Genomic DNA, 16,857 nt, shown 5'->3' on the forward strand with positions numbered 1-16,857 from the left:
CTTTCTTACAAATATTTTGGTTGTCACAAGTAACAAACCCAATAAAATTTATAAACCGAAGTATTCAAACCTCGGGTCGTCTTCTCAAGGAATTGCAGGGAATTGTGTTTTACTATTGGTAATGGAAAAGAGTGTTTTTGGGTTTTGAAAAGGTTTTGAACAAGAGAAATAGATTGCAGTAATTAATAAATTAATAACGAAGAAATCTCTTGGCAAGGTATGAAAACTGGAATTCCTATCCTAGTTATCCTTATCAATGGTGATGAGAATTATACTTTTGCTCCCACTAAGTCAACCTCTAACTATGAAGGTTAGTTAAGTGGACAAATTAATTTAACACCTAAAGTCCTAGTCAACTCCTTAAGGAAAGACTAGAGTTATAGGAATCTAAATTAATCAGCAAGAATAATAATTATCAATCACGATGAGTTTGACAACTCAAGAGTCACCAATTAATCAACCAAAGCCAATAGTAAAAATCTAAATTATTTATATAAAGAAAGGGAAGCAATCATAAGTCTGAAATACTTCAATGTGTATCAATTAAGAAAATCATAACATGAATGGTCCATAAGCCAATTTGGCAGCATATACAATTAACAAACGAAAGAAGTCAAAATAAAGGAATGTTGAACCTGATGTGAAGATGAGATAATCCTAAGTCCTTTAAGAGAAATCCTAATCCTAATCCTAAGAGAGAGGAGAGAACCTCTCTCTCTAAAAACTACATCTAAATCCTAAAAGTATGTATGTTGTATGAAGTATCCAGTATCCAACCTCCTCTCATGAATGGATAGATTTCTCCATTCATAACCCTTTAATCTGTGTTCTCTGGGCTTGGATCTGGGCCAAAAAGGGGCCAGAAATCGATGGGGCCAACTTCTACAAGTTCTGCAGGTCGCGCACGTCACGCGTCCGCGTGGGTCACGCGATCGCGTCATCTAGAGTTTTTCTCTTCCACGCGGTCGCGTCAGTCATGCGTCCGCGTTAGTTGTGTTTCACGGGTCACGCGTTCGCTTCATCCAGGCGCTCGTGTCGATTCTCTTTTGTGCTAAGCACGCGTTCGCGTCGTCCATGCGGACGCGTCGCTGCCAATTTCTCCAAAAATCTAATTTGTGCTTTCCTTCCATTTTTATATGTTCCCTTTCCATCCTTTGAGTCGTTCCTGTCCTATAGAACCTGAAAGTACTCAACACACAAATCACGGCATCGAATGGTAATAAAAGATTATTAAATTTGATTATTTTAAAGCATAAGAAACATGTTTTCTCATATGTCATATACTAAGGAAGGAATTGTAAAATCATGCAAATTCATATGAACAAGTAGGTGAAGAGTTGATAAAACCATTCAATTTAAGCACAAGATTTATCATGAAATAGTAGTTTATCACCAATCCACGCGCATGCGTCACCTACACGTACGCGTGGATGTAGAAGTTTTATTCCTCCCCCATTAACCCGAGAGTTGTGCCTACATTGCGCGAACATTGTGCCTCTAGCACAAACCACACGCGTACGTGTCACTTCTCTCGGATGCCACCCACGCGTACGCGTGCCCCACGTATGCGCATTGATCCCGTTTAACCTCGCCACGCGCACGTGTGCACTACGCGTACACGTGAATCGCCTTTTTCCATACACCTTCTTTTCTTCTCTTCTTTCCATTTCTTTACTTCTTCTTTCTTCTCTTCTAATCTTTCCCATCTTCAACCAGCATCCAACACTACCAAACACCATTGATAACCATTCTTTTTAGTTAATTAGTTGTTTAGTTAGTTTATTTTTCATTTTATTTTCTCTTTCTCATCATAAGTGTTGGATTATTGATTTTTTTTACTATATATTGCTGCTTATTATTAATTGAATGCTATTCTAGCATAATTGTTTTTTTTATATTCATTGTTGGTTCATTATTGAGGTTATAATTTGTTACTTGGTTTTGAGTTCTTCATGCTTCACCTTGTGAACACCAAGTGACTGTGACATTGCCTTCAAGCCTTCTAAATCTTTTTGAATTACATGAATTGGCCACCATGTGATTTGAATCATATTCTTTGATTAGGCAATCTCTTGAGGGATGTTGTGTATTTACCTTAATGCATTGTGCTTCTTGACCTTATGCATCCCTATGCTATCTTTAGCTTGAATGCTTTCATGCTTTTTTATATTGCTTGTTTGGTTGTTTTAACCTACGAGTTTAAAGTATTTCAAGCACACTAGGATGAATGAAGTGCATGCTCCTTTTGTATAATTTGTGACATAGATTTTTATGCTAGTGTGTGTTCTAGACCGCATGCATCTTAGAACTCACACACTTACTTTTATCAATGTCATACTAATTCACTCACTTAATTCTAGTGGTTCTTACCTTATTCCAACAATGTATGCTTCCTTGCTTTTGCATGTACTTGTCGTCTTATCCTGTTTTCTATTTTCAGGATGTCTTGTCATAAGCAAAAAATGGAAGCGAAATAAAGAACACGCAACAACCAGTTGACCTACCCCCTTGCTCATCTTTGAATGCACCGAGGATGGTGCAAACTTTTAAGTGTGAGGAGGTCGTCTGACCGATCGGCGTTCTTGGGTGACAAGTTTCTAATCCCAGCACTATTGTATTTCATTTTTTGGTCTTTTAAGATTTTTAGTTGTATTTTTGTAATTTGCATATATATATATATATATATATATATATATATATATATAATAATCTTAGTCGAAATAATAAAAATTTCTAAGAGTCTATCTATAGGGCATTGACATCCCGATTGATTTGAGTGAAAAACTTTTCATAGAACTTGCTTGAATTCTATATATTGTGGATCATGTTTTTGAGCTAAGAACACACAACCATGTGAGATTTGAGCCTAATGGTGTGGTTACATCTTATAATCACTTATTTTCCTTCTTGTGTGCAATTGTTCTCTTTCTGTGATTGTGATCCTTGATTTGTTTGATTCTCTATGTCCATTATTCCTTGTATTCATGCATTTATATGATTACCATCATTTCATTAGCTCACTTACCCAAATAGCCTACCTTCTACCTTCCATTGTAACCAATTTTGAGCCTATGCTTAACCCAATTATTCTTTATTTTAGCACATTACAAGCCTAAAGCAAAAAACAATAAAAGTCCCTTGTTTGGATCTTTGATTTGCTTAGGCTAGTGAGAGTGTTTATTATTCAAGTTTGGGGAGATTTAGGAACATTGATTGGGACAAAAGGGTGTTTTGCATTTCTATATTTGGGAATTGGGTACATACTCATGTATAAATCAAATGTTAAACCTTATGCATTGATTTTCTTATATATAGTTTGAAAGAAAAAAAATAATGAGAAAAACAAAAAGAAAAAGTGGAAAAGAAAAGAAAAGAAAAAGAAAAAATATATAGAAAAAGAAATAAAAAGAAAAGCAATAAAAAGAGGATAAAATACCCAAAATAAAGCTCAATAAAGATCAATGCATAGGTATTGTGAAAGGAAAAAGAAAATGCATGAGTATGTGAAAAAGTGAAGAATGGGTAGTTAGGTTAGTACTTAATTGCATAGGTTGTTATATGTGTTAGGTGGGAAGTCTAGGTTAATTAAAGATTCAAATTTCTAGTCAACTTAACCATATACTATCCTACCCTGACCCTAGCCCCATTACAACCTAAAGAAAAGACCTTATGATAATTGTATGCATGCATGGAATAATTGTTGATTTTTAGATGAAAAACAAATCTTGGAAAGCATGATTTGGGGGGAATTGAGTGAATCAACCCTAAACACTGAGCGACTAGAGTGTAAACACATCCGGAGAGGGTTCGATTGCTCAATTACATGCTTTCACCTATGATCATCACTTTTCACGCAAGTTTGTAAAAATATTTAATAACTCAATTCAATTGTGGATTTGATTTGATTGCTATGGCTTTAGCCCCCTATGCTCATATATGTTTTCTTGGAAGTTGATTTATTTTGACCAAGTAGTTGCATTCATTTAGATAGTCGCATATAGATTGGTTGCATGTAGTTATTTTACATTGAATAAATATTGATATCCTTTGTTTACTCTTGATTTTAGTATGAGGACATGCTAATGTTTAAGAGTGGGGAGGTTTGATGCACCACTATTTCGTGGTACATATTCTTCTTAATTTAGGGGATTTTACCACCTTTTACCCACATTTATCTAATGAAATAACATGGTTTTAGGATTGTCTCCTAATTTTTGCTTAAGTGTGAAAACATGCTTTTTAGACCTTTAATTAGCTAAATTTAATTCACCTTTGATTCTACTAGATGCCTTGATATGTTTGTTAGTGAATTCAGATTGGAAAGGCTAGGAATGGATCAAAGGGGTGAAGAGGAACAACATGCAAGTGGAGAACTCATGGAAAAACAAGGATTTGGGATGAATTTATCGACACGCATGCGTACCAGACACAGACGCGTGGAAGGTGACGTCACATCGCGACGCGTACGCACACATGATGCATACGCGTGGATAGGAAATTGCCAAGCAACGCGTACGTGTACATGACGCCTACACATCGATGCTCGCACGTGACTCACTTAAAGGCAAAATGCTGGGGGCGAATTATGGGCTTCCCAAGCCTAGATCCAACTCATTTCTGAGGCTATTTAAGACAGAATTCAAGGAGAAGTCTGATGAGCGGATAATTTATACGCTTTTTGGCATTATTTTTAGGTAGTTTTTAGTATGATCTAGTTACTTTTAGGGATTCTTTCATTAGTTTTTATGCTAAATTCACATTTCTGGACTTTACTATGAGATTGTGTGTTTTTCTGTGATTTCAGGTATTTTCTGGCTAAAATTGAGGGACCTGAGCAAAACTCTGAAAGAAGGCTGACAAAGGATTGCTGATGCTGTTGGAATCTGACCTCCCTTCCCTCGAAATGGATTTTTTGGAGCTACAGAACTCCAAATGGCGCGCGCTCAATGGCGTTGAAAAGTAGACATCTAGAGATTTCCATCAATATATAATAGTTAATACTTTATTCGTGATTAGATGATGTAAACTGGCGCTCAACGCCAGTTCCATGTTGTTGTCTGGAGTCAAACGCCAGAAACACGTCACGAACTGGAGTTGAACGCCCAAAACACATTACAACTTGGTGTTCAACTCCAAAAGAAGCCTCAGCTCGTGGATATATCAAGCTCAGCCCAAACATACACCAAGTGGGCCCTAGAAGTGGATTTATGCATCAATTACTTACTTTTGTAAACCCTAGTAGCTAGTCTAGTATAAATAGGATAGTTTACTATTGTATTAGACATCTTGGATTGTATTATTCAATCTTGGGACGTTTAGTTCTCAGATCATGGGGGCTGGCCATTCAGCCATGCCTGGACCTTTCACTTATGTATTTTCAACGGTGGAGTTTCTACACACCATAGATTAAGGGTGTGGAGCTCTGCTGTACCTCAAGTTTCAATGCAATTACTATTATTTTCTATCCAATTCGATTTATTCCTGTTCTAAGATATTCGTTGCACTTCAACTTGTTGAATGTGATGATCTGTGACACTCATCATCATTCTCACCTATGAACGCGCGTGACTGACAACCATTTCCGTTCTACCTTAGACCGGGCGTATATCTCTTGGATTCCTTAATCAGAATCTTCGTGGTATAAGCTAGAATTGATGGCGGCATTCATGAGAATCCGGAAAGTCTAACCTTGTCTGTGGTATTCCTAGTAGGATTCCAGGATTGAATGACTATGACGAGCTTCAAACTCCTGAAGGCTGGGCGTTAATGACAGACGCAAAAGAATCAAGGGATTCTACTCCAACCTGATTGAGAACCGACAGATGATTAGCCGTGCTGTGACAGAGCATTTGGACCTTTTTCACTGAAAGGATGGGATGTAGCCATTGACAACGGTGATGCCCTACATACAGCTTGCCATGGAAAGGAGTAAGAAGGATTGGATGAATGTAATAAGAAAGTAGAGATTCGGAAGGAACACAGCACCTCCATGCACTTGTCTGAAATTCCAACCATTGGATTACATGAGTAACTTTATCTTTATTCCTGTTTATTTTATTTATCTTTTAAATATCTAATCCAATCATATTTGAATCAGCCTGACTGAGATTTACAAGATGACTATAGCTTGCTTCATACCAACAATCTCCGTGGGATCGACCCTTACTCACGTAAGGTATTACTTGGACGACCCAGTGCACTTGCTGGTTAGTTGTGCCAAGTTGTGACTAAGTGTAATTCACGTGTGAGAGCTACCAAACTATTGGAGTCATTGTTGATGACCACAATTCCGTGCACCAAGTTTTTGGCGCCATTGCCGGGGATTGTTCGAGTTTGGACAACTAACGGTTCATCTTGTTGCTCAAATTAGGTAATTTTCTTTTTATTTTCTTTTCAAAAAAAAAATTTTCAAAATTTTTCTTTTCTTTTTCGTTTTTCTAATAATGTTTTTCAAAAAAAATAATAAAAATACAAAAAAATTCATAAAATCATAAAAACCAAAAATATTTTGTGTTTCTTGTTTGAGTCTTGAGTCAATTTTTAAGTTTAGTGTCAATTGCATGCTTTAAAAATTTTTTCTTGCATTTTTCGAAAATTCATGCATTCATAATGTTCTTCATGATATTCAAGTTGTTCTTGGGAAGTCTTCTTGTTTGATCTTGATGAATTTTTGTTTTGTGTCTTTTATTGTTTTTCATATGCATTTTTGCATTCATAGTGTCCAAGCATTAAAGAATTCTAAGTTTGGTGTCTTGCATGTTTTCTTTGCATCAAAAATTTTTCAAAAATATGTTCTTGATGTTCATCATGATCTTCAAAGTGTTCTTGGTGTTCATCTTGACATTCATAGTGTTCTTGCATGCATCTTGTGTTTTGATCCAAAATTTTAATGTTTTGGGTCACTTTTTTGTTTTTCTCTCTCATCATTAAAAATTCAAAAATAAAAAAATATCTTTTCCTTATTTCTCTCCAAAATTTCGAAAATTTGAGTTGACTTAGTCAAAAATTTTTAAAATTAGTTATTTCTTGTAAGTCAAGTCAAATTTTCAATTTTAAAAATCTTATCTTTTCAAAATCTTTTTCAAAAATCATATCTTTTTCATTTTTTTTTCAAAAATTTTGAAAATTATTTTTCAAAAATCTTTTTCTTAACTTTATTTCATAATTTTCGAAAATTCACTAACAATTAATGAGATTGATTCAAAAATTTGAAGTTTGTTACTTTCTTGTTAAGAAAAGTTCAATCTTTAAATTCTAGAATCATATTTTTTAGTTTCTTGTTAGCTAAGTAATTAATTTTAATTATAATAAAAAAATTAAATCTTTTTCAATCCTATCTTTTTATCATATCTTCTTATCTTATCTTTTTATCATATCTTTTTCAAAATTTTATCTTTTTCAAAAATTTAATTTCAAAATATCTTATCTAATTTCTTATCTTCTTATCTTTTCAAATTTGATTTTAATATCTTTTTTAACTAACTATTTGACTTTTTGTTTGCTTCTTATCTTTTTCAAAATCACCTAACTACTTTTCCTTCTTTAATTTTCGAAAATATCTCATCCCTTTTTCAAAAATTCTTTTTAAATTTATTTTCGAAATATCCTCCCTCTCCCCTTCTTCTATTTATTTATTTATTTACTAACACTTCTCTTCACCTCTCTTCATCTCAAATCACTGCCCCTACCTATTCATTCTTCTTCACTCCTATTCCCTTTCTTCTTCTACTAACATAAAGGAATCTCTATACTGTGACATAGAGGATTCCTCTTTCTTTTCTTGTTCTCTTCTTCCCTATATGAGCAGGAACAAAGAAAAAGGCATTCTTGTTGAAGCTGATCTTGAACCTGAAAGGACTCTGAAGAGGAAATTAAGAGAAGCTAAATTACAACATTCCAGAGACAACCTTTTTGAAACTTTCAAACAAGAAAAGGAGATGACAGCCGAACACAACAACAATAATACAAGGAGAATGCTAGGTGATTTCACTAAACCAACGTCCAAATTTGATGGAAGAAGCATCTCCATTCCGGCCATTGGAGCAAACAATTTTAAGCTGAAACCTCAATTAGTTGCTCTAATGCAACAGAACTGCAAGTTTCATGGACTTCCATCTGAAGATCCTTACCAGTTTTTAACTGAGTTCTTGCAGATTTGTGAGACTGTAAAGACGAATGGAGTAGATCCTGAAGTCTACAGGCTCATGCTTTTCCCTTTTGTTGTAAGAGACAGAGCTAGAACATGGTTGGACTCACAACCTAAAGATAGCCTAGACACCTGGGATAAGCTGGTCACGACCTTCTTGGATAAATTCTTTCCTCCTCAAAAGCTGAGCAAGCTTAGAGTGGATGTTCAGACCTTCAAACAAAAAGATGGTGAATCCCTCTATGAAGCTTGGGAAAGATACAAGCAGATGATCAAAAAGTGTCCTTCTGACATGTTTTTAGATTGGACCATATTAGATATATTCTATTATGGTCTATCTGAGTTTTCCAAGATGTCATTGGACCATTCTGCAGGTGGATCCATTCACCTAAAGAAAACGCCTACAGAAGCTCAAGAACTTATTGACATGGTTGCAAATAACCAATTCATGTACACTTCTGAGAGGAATTCCGTGATTAGTGGGACGCCTCAGAGGAAGGGAGTTCTTGAAATTGATGCTCTGAATGCCATATTGGCTCAGAACAAAGTGTTGACTCAACAAGTCAACATGATCTCTCAAAGTTTGAATGGATAGCAAAATGCATCCAACAGTACTAAAGAGGCAGCTTCTGAAGAAGCTTATGATCCTGAGAACCCTGAAATGGCATAGGTTAATTACATGGGTGAACCTTATGGAAACACCTATAAGTCATCATGGAGAAATCAGCCAAATTTCTCATGGAAGGATCAACAAAAGCCTCAACAAGGCTTTAATAATGGTGGAAGAAACAGGCTAAGCAATAACAAGCCTTTTCCATCATCTTCTCAGTAACAGACAGAGAATTCTGAACAGAGCCCCTCTAACTTATCAAACATAGTCTCTGATCTGTCGAAGGCCACTTTAAGTTTCATGAGTGAAACAAGATCCTTCATTAGAAATTTGGAGGCACAAGTGGGCCCGCTGAGTAAGAAAATCATTGAAACTCCTCCCAGTATTCTCCCAAGCAATACAGAAGAGAATTCAAAGGGAGAGTGCAAGGCCATTGATGTAATCAATATGGCCGAATGCACAAGAGAGGAGAAGGACGAAAATCCTAGTGAGGAAGACCTCCTGGGACGTCTCTCAAGCAAGAAGGAGTTCCCTATTGAGGACCTAAAGGAATCTGAGGCTCATATAGAGACCATAGAGATTCTACTAAATCTCCTTCTGCCATTCATGAGCTCTGAAGACTATTCTTCCTCAGAAGAGGATGAAGATATGACTGGAGAGCAAGTTGCTCAATATCTAGGAGCCATCATGAAGCTGAATGCCAAGTTGTTTGGTAATGAGACTTGGGAAGGTGAACCTCCCTTGCTCATTAGTGAACCAGATACATGGGTTCAGAAAATCTTACCTCAAAAGAGACAAGATCCTGGCAAATTCTCAATACCCTGTACCATAGGCACTATGACCTTTAACAAGGCTCTGTGTGACCTGGGGTCAAGGATAAATCTTATGCCACTCTCTGTAATGTAGAAACTATGGATCATTGAGGTACAAGCTGCCTTATTCTCATTACAATTGGCAGACAAGTCAGTAAGACAAGCTTATGGATTAGTAGAGGACACGTTAGTAAAGGATGAAGGCCTTTACATCCCTGCTGATTTCATAATCTTAGACACTAGGAAGGAAGAGGATGAATGCATCATCCTTGGAAGACCTTTCCTAGCCACAACAGGTGCTGTAATAGATGTTAATAGAGGAGAATTAGTCCTTCAATTGAATGGGGACTACCTTGTGTTTAAGGCACACGGCCATCCCTCTGTAACAAAAGAGAGTAAGCATGCAGAGCTTCTCTTAGTACAGAGTCCAAAAGAGTCCCCACAATCAAACTCTAAGTTTGGTGTTGGAGGCCACAACCAAACTCTAAGTTTGGTGTTGAAAAGACCCCACATTCAAACTCTAAGTTTGGTGTTGGAAAACCTTCATCATGCTCTAAACTTCTCTAAGGCTCCATGAGAGCCCACTGTCAAGCTAGTGACATTAAAAGAGCGCTTGTTGGGAGGCAATCCAATTTTTATTTATCTAATTTTATTTTTATTTTATTGTTATTTTGTGTTTTAGTAGGTTCATGATCATGAGGAGTCACGAAAAAAATATTAAAATTAAAAACAGAATCAAAAATAGTAGAGGAAAAATCACACCCTGGAGGAAGGACTTATTGGCATTTAAACGCCACTAAGGTGTATCTGGCTGGCGTTCAACACCAGAACAGAGCATGGATCTGGCGCTGAACACCAGAAACAAGCAACATCCTGGCGTTTGAACGCCAGGAATATGCCCTGAGGAAAGCTGGCGCTGAACGCCAGTAACAAGCATGGAACTGGCGTTCAACGCCAGAAACATGCTGCACATGGGCGTTGAACGCCCAGAACGTGCATCACTTTGGCGTTTAAATGCCAGAATGGTATGCTAAGGCATTATACATGCCTAATTGGTGCAGCGATGTAAATCCTTGATACCTCAGGATCTGTGAACCCCACATAATCATCTCAGGATCTGTGGACCCCACAGGATCCCCACCAAACATATTCTCCCCTATTCTCAACATTCATTCTCTCTTTCCATAAACACTCTTCCCCAAAACCCTTCACCAATCACCTCAATCTCTCTTCCCAGTTACCCCCATCACCACTCACATCCCTCCACTCTTCCCCATAAACCACACCTACCTTCAAAATTCAAAAATCTTTCGCACCCAAACCCACCCTAAATGGCCGAACCTACCCTCTCCCCCCTCCCTATATATACCCCTCCATTCTAATTCATTTTCACACAACACAACACCCTCTTATATTCCTTGGCCGAAACCTACACCTCCCCTTCTCCTCCATGTTTTCTTCTTCTTCTTCTTCTCTTTTTTCTTTTTTTGCTCGAGGGCGAGTAATATTTTAAGTTTGGTGTGGTAAAAGCATAAGCTTTTTGTTTTTCCATAACCATTGATGGCACCTAAGGCCGGAGAATCCTCTAGAAAAGGGAAAGGGAAGACAAAAGCTTCCACCTCCGAGTCATGGGAGATGGAAAGATTCATCTCCAAAGCCCATCAAGACCACTTCTATGATGTTGTGGCCAAGAAGAAGGTGATCCCTGAGGTCCCTTCCAAGCTCAAGAAAAATGAGTATCCGGAGATCCGACATGAGATCCAAAGAAGAGGTTGGGAAGTTCTAACCAACCCCATTCAACAAGTTAGAATTTTAATGGTTCAAGAGTTCTATGCCAATGCATGGATCACTAGGAACCATGATCAAAGTATGAACCCGAATCCAAAGAACTATCTTACAATGGTTCGGGGGAAATACTTAGATTTTAGTCCGGAAAATGTGAGGTTGGCATTCAACTTGCCCATGATGTAAGGAGATGCACGCCCTTACACTAGAAGGGTCAACTTTAATCAAAGGTTGGACCATGTCCTTATGGACATATGTGTGGAAGGAGCTCAATGGAAAAGAGACTCCAAAGGTAAGCCGGTTCAACTAAGAAGACTGGACCTCAAGCCTGTGGCTAGAGGATGGTTGGAGTTCATTCAACGCTCCATCATCCCCACTAGCAACCGATCTGAAGTCACTGTAGATCAGGCCATCATGATTCATAGCATCATGATTAAAGAGGAAGTAGAAGTTCATGAAGTCATCTCCCATGAATTCTACAAAATAGCCGATAAGTCCTCTACTTTGGCAAGGCTAGCTTTTCCTCATCTTATTTGCCATCTATGTTACTCAGCTGGAGTTATTATAGAAGGAGACATCCTCATTGAGGAGGACAAACCCATCACTAAGAAAAGGATGGAGCAAACAAGAGAGCCCACTCATGGAGCCTAAGGGACGCATGAGGAAGCTCATCACCAAGAAATCCCGGAGATGCCTCAAGGGATGCACTTTCCTCCCAACAACTATTGGGAACAACTCAACACTTCCTTAGAAGATTTGAGTTACAATGTGGAACAATTAAGGGTGGAACATCAAGAGCACTCCATCATTCTCCATGAAATAAGAGATGATCAAAGAGCAATTAGGGAGGAGCAACAAAGGCAAGGAAGGGACATAGAAGAGCTTAAGGACATCATTGGACCTTCAAGAAGAAGACGCCACTAAGGTGGACTCATTCCTTGTTCTTATATTTTTCTGTTTTTCGATTTTTATGTTACATGTCATCTATTTTTGTGTCTCTACTTCATGATCATTAGTATGTAGTAACTATGTTTTAAAGCTATGAATAAATTCTATAAATCCTTCACCTCTCTTAAATGAAAAATGTTTCTAATTCAAAAGAACAAGAAGTGCATGAATTTCGAAATTATCCTTGAATTTAGTTTAATTATATTGATGTGGTGACAATACTTTATATTTTCTGAATGAATGCTTGAACAGTGCATATTTTTGATCTTGTTGTTTATGAATGTTAAAATTGTTGGCTCTTGAAAGAATGATGAACAAAGAGAAATGTTATTGATGATCTGAAAAATCAAAAAATTGATTCTTGAAGCAAGAAAAAGCAGTGAAAAACAAAAGCTTGCGAAAAAAATAGAAAGAAAAAGAAAAAGCAAGCAGAAAAAGCAAATAGCCCTTAAAACCAAAATGCAAGGGTAAAAGGATCCAACGCTTTGAGCATCAATGGATAGGAGGGCCCAAGGAAATAAAATCCAGGCCTAAGCGGCTAAATCAAGCTGTCCCTAACCATGTGCTTGTGGCATGCAGGTCCAAGTGAAAAGCTTGAGACTGAGTGGTTAAAGTCGTGATCCAAAGCAAAAAGAGTGTGCTTAAGAGCTCTGGACACCTCTAACTGGGGACTCTAGCAAAGCTGAGTCACAATCTGAAAAGGTTCACCCAGTCATGTGTCTGTGGCATTTATGTATCCGGTGGTAATACTGGAAAACAAAATGCTTAGGGCCACGGCCAAGACTCATAAAAGTAGCTGTGTTCAAGAATCAACAAACTTAACTAGGAGAATCAATAACAATATCTGAAATTCTAAGTTCCTATAGAAGCCAATCATTCTAAACTTCAAAGGAAAAAGTGAGATGCTAAAACTGTTCAGAAGCAAAAAGCTACAAGTCCCGCTCATCTAATTAGAATTAATATTCATTGACATTTTGGGATTTATAGTATACTCTCTTCTTTTTATCCTATCTGATTTTCAGTTGCTTGGGGACAAGCAACAATTTAAGTTTGGTGTTGTGATGAGCGGATAATTTATACGCTTTTTAGCATTGTTTTTAGGTAGTTTTTAGTATGATCTAGTTACTTTTAGGGATGTTTTCATTAGTTTTTATGCTAAATTCATATTTCTGGACTTTACTATGAGTATGTGTATTTTTCTGTGATTTTAGGTATTTTTTGGCTGAAATTGAGGGACCTGAGCAAAACTCTGAAAGAAGGCTGACAAAGGACTGCTGATGCTGTTGGAATCTAACCTTCCTTCACTCGAAATTGATTTGTTGGAGCTACAGAACTCCGAATGGCGCGCCCTCAACGGCGATGGAAAGTAGACATCCAGATCTTTCCAGCAATATATAATAGTCAATACTTTATTCGTGATTAGACGACGTAAACTGGTGCTCAACGCCAGTTCCATATTGTTGTCTGGAGTCAAACGCCAGAAACACGTCATGAACCAGAGTTGAACGCCCAAAACACGTTACAACTTGGCGTTCAACTCCAAAAGAAGCCTCAGCTCGTGCATAGATCAAGCTCAGCCCAAACATACACCAAGTGGGCCCTGGAAGTGGATTTATGCATCAATTACTTACTTTTGTAAACCCTAGTAGCTAGTCTAGTATAAATAGGATAGTTTACTATTGTATTAGACATCTTGGATTGTATTATTCAATCTTGGGACGTTTAGTTCTCAGATCATGGGGGCTGGCCATTCGGCCATGCCTGGATCTTTCACTTATGTATTTTCAACGGTGGAGTTTCTACACACCATAGATTAAGGGTGTGGAGCTTTGCTGTACCTCAAGTTTCAATGCAATTACTATTATTTTCTATCCAATTCGATTTATTCCTGTTCTAAGATATTTGTTGCACTTCAACTTGATGAATGTGATGATCTGTGACACTCATCATCATTCTCACATATGAACGCGCGTGACTGACAACCATTTCCGTTCTACCTTAGACCGGGCGCATATCTCTTGGATTCCTTAATCAGAATCTTCATGGTATAAGCTAGAATTGATGGCGGCATTCATGGGAATCCAGAAAGTCTAACCTTGTCTGTGGTATTCCGAGTAGGATTCTGGGATTGAATGACTATGACGAGCTTCAAAATCCTAAAGGCTGGGCGTTAGTGACAAACGCAAAAGAATCAAGGGATTCTACTCCAACCTGATTGAGAACTGAGAGATGATTAGCCGTGCTGTGACAGAGCATTTGGACCTTTTTCACTGAGAGGATGGGATGTAGCCATTGACAACGGTGATGCCCTACATACAGCTTGCCATGGAAAGGAGTAAGAAGGATTGGATGAATGTAATAAGAAAGTAGAGATTCGGAAGGAACACAACACCTCCATGCACCTGTCTGAAATTCCCACCATTGGATTACATGAGTAGCTTTATCTTTATTTCCTGTTTATTTTATTTATCTTTTAAATATCTAATCTAATCATATTTGAATCAGCCTGACTGAGATTTACAAGATGACCATAGCTTGTTTCATACCAACAATCTCCGTGGGATCGACCCTTACTCACGTAAGGTATTACTTGGACGACCCAGTGCACTTGCTGGTTAGTTGTGCGGAGTTGTGACTAAGTGTAATTCACGTGTGAGAGCTACCAAACTATTGTAGCCATTGTTGTTGATCACAGTTCCGTGCACCAGAGTCAATACATTAGATTCACTTCATACATTAGTACATAGTTTAGTTAGAGAAGTAGTTAGATTTACTTTCTAGAGAGAGAAGCTCTCTCTTCTCTCTAGGATTAGGATTAGGTTTAGGTTAATTTCTTAGATCTAGATCTACTTATTCTCTTACTTCAATTTTCCTTTTTGCTTTATGAATTCTCTTGTAGATCTACATTTCTTCTCAATGCAATTGGTAAGTTTTTTGTTGTTTCATAATTATTTTGTCTTTCTATTGTTAATCTTTTGCTTTTGTAGTTGTAAATTCCTTTAATTCTTGCAATTAATAATGTTTGCCTTTATTGCCTTCTATGTGTTTGTTAAAATGTTTCTTCTAGTTATAAGGTAGGTTTTGTTCCTCCTGGCTTTGGTTGAGTAATTGGTGACTCTTAAGTTATCTAATTCCTTTGTTGATTGATAATTGGAAGTTGCTAATTGACTTGAATGCCACTAAGCTAGTCTTTCATCATGATTAGACTAGGACTTGTGGACTCAAGTTAATTCATCCACTTGACCTTCCTCCATTGTTAGAGGTTAACTAAGTGGGAGCAATGAATAATTCTCATCACAATTGATAAGGATAACTAGGATAGGATTTCTAGTTCTCATACCTTGCCAAGAGCTTTCTTAATTGTTAGTTTATTTCCTTTGCAATTTACAACTCTTGTCTCTTATTCCAAAAAACCCCAAAACATACCTACAACCAATAACAAGAACACTTTATTGCAATTCCAAGGGAGAACGACTCGAGGTTTGAATACATCGGTTATTTTTATAGGGGTTTGTTACTTGTGACAACCAAATGTTTATTTGAAAGGATTCTTCATTGGTTTAGAAGCTATACTTTCAGCGAGAACTTATTGTGAAATTCTTTACCATCAACAAATCTGATCATCATTCATCACCTGGCAACTTTGGTTAACTAACCCGGAATTGCCAACCGAAAGTCCACCATCAAGAGCTACTTTGAGACAAAGCATTTAGTGACCCAAATAGGTGTTGTGCACCAATGTCCAAAGAATAAAACCTGTGATGTGTGTGTGCTAAGGATAGGCTTGAGCAAGTAAGCCCTTAGGGGTGTCTCAACACCTAGCATCTTGAACCAAATAGGACGGGAATGTTGGCTGAAAGCTTAGTTTAAAGAGCTGCCTTAAACATAACATTAAGCCTCAGCTAAAGAATAAATCTCAGTCATGAAAGAGAGCAAGAAAAACTAAGGACCAAACTATAACATGTCTCATTTTTGTGTAATACAAGTAAAGATCCATAGGAGTGTCACTACTTCAGCCACAAATAAAAATCACTAAGATACCATGCAAGAAAATCCCATTAACTAGAATTCAATTTCTTCCAAAAAAGGCTTATACCTCTCTCTATTTTCATTCATTCTCCTTATGTTTTAGTACTTGCTTGGGGACAAGCAAGCTTTAAGTTTGGTGTTGTCATGACAAGTCATCATAGGCTAGTTTCACAAGCCTTTTTCATTAGTTTTTGCAAGGTTTTCATGCATTTCTTAGGCAATGACGATTGAATTTTTGTCGGTATAGAATTTATCAAGTGATCAATCGTAGTATAGTCTAAACCGACGCAAAATCCATCATCAAACAAATCTATAATCTATAATCGAGAGTATTAGTCCCGAGTCGTTCTTCCCTAGGAATGCTACAAGGATACATGTTATTGGTTAAGTGGTCTTTTTGTGGCTTGACTAGTGTGGCATAAAAGTGTGAATAAAAGAAAACAACAATCAATCAATATCAAAAGCCTTGGCCAAGGTTGAACATTGGAAGTCCCATCACTATAGCTTCCTTCAATTGTGATAACAAA

General features: G+C 37.3%; 1 non-coding gene across 1 annotated transcript; it reads right to left on the reverse strand.

Annotated features, from left to right (window-relative positions):
- Positions 1-8,336: 8,336 nt before the first annotated feature.
- Positions 8,337-8,440, reverse strand: LOC130977600 (small nucleolar RNA R71). The gene has a single exon (XR_009085286.1). It is a non-coding gene; the product is annotated as a small nucleolar RNA R71 (small nucleolar RNA).
- Positions 8,441-16,857: the final 8,417 nt, after the last annotated feature.

Source organism: Arachis stenosperma, chromosome 4 (genome assembly GCF_014773155.1).
Source record: "Arachis stenosperma cultivar V10309 chromosome 4, arast.V10309.gnm1.PFL2, whole genome shotgun sequence".
Taxonomy (NCBI): domain Eukaryota; kingdom Viridiplantae; phylum Streptophyta; class Magnoliopsida; order Fabales; family Fabaceae; genus Arachis; species Arachis stenosperma.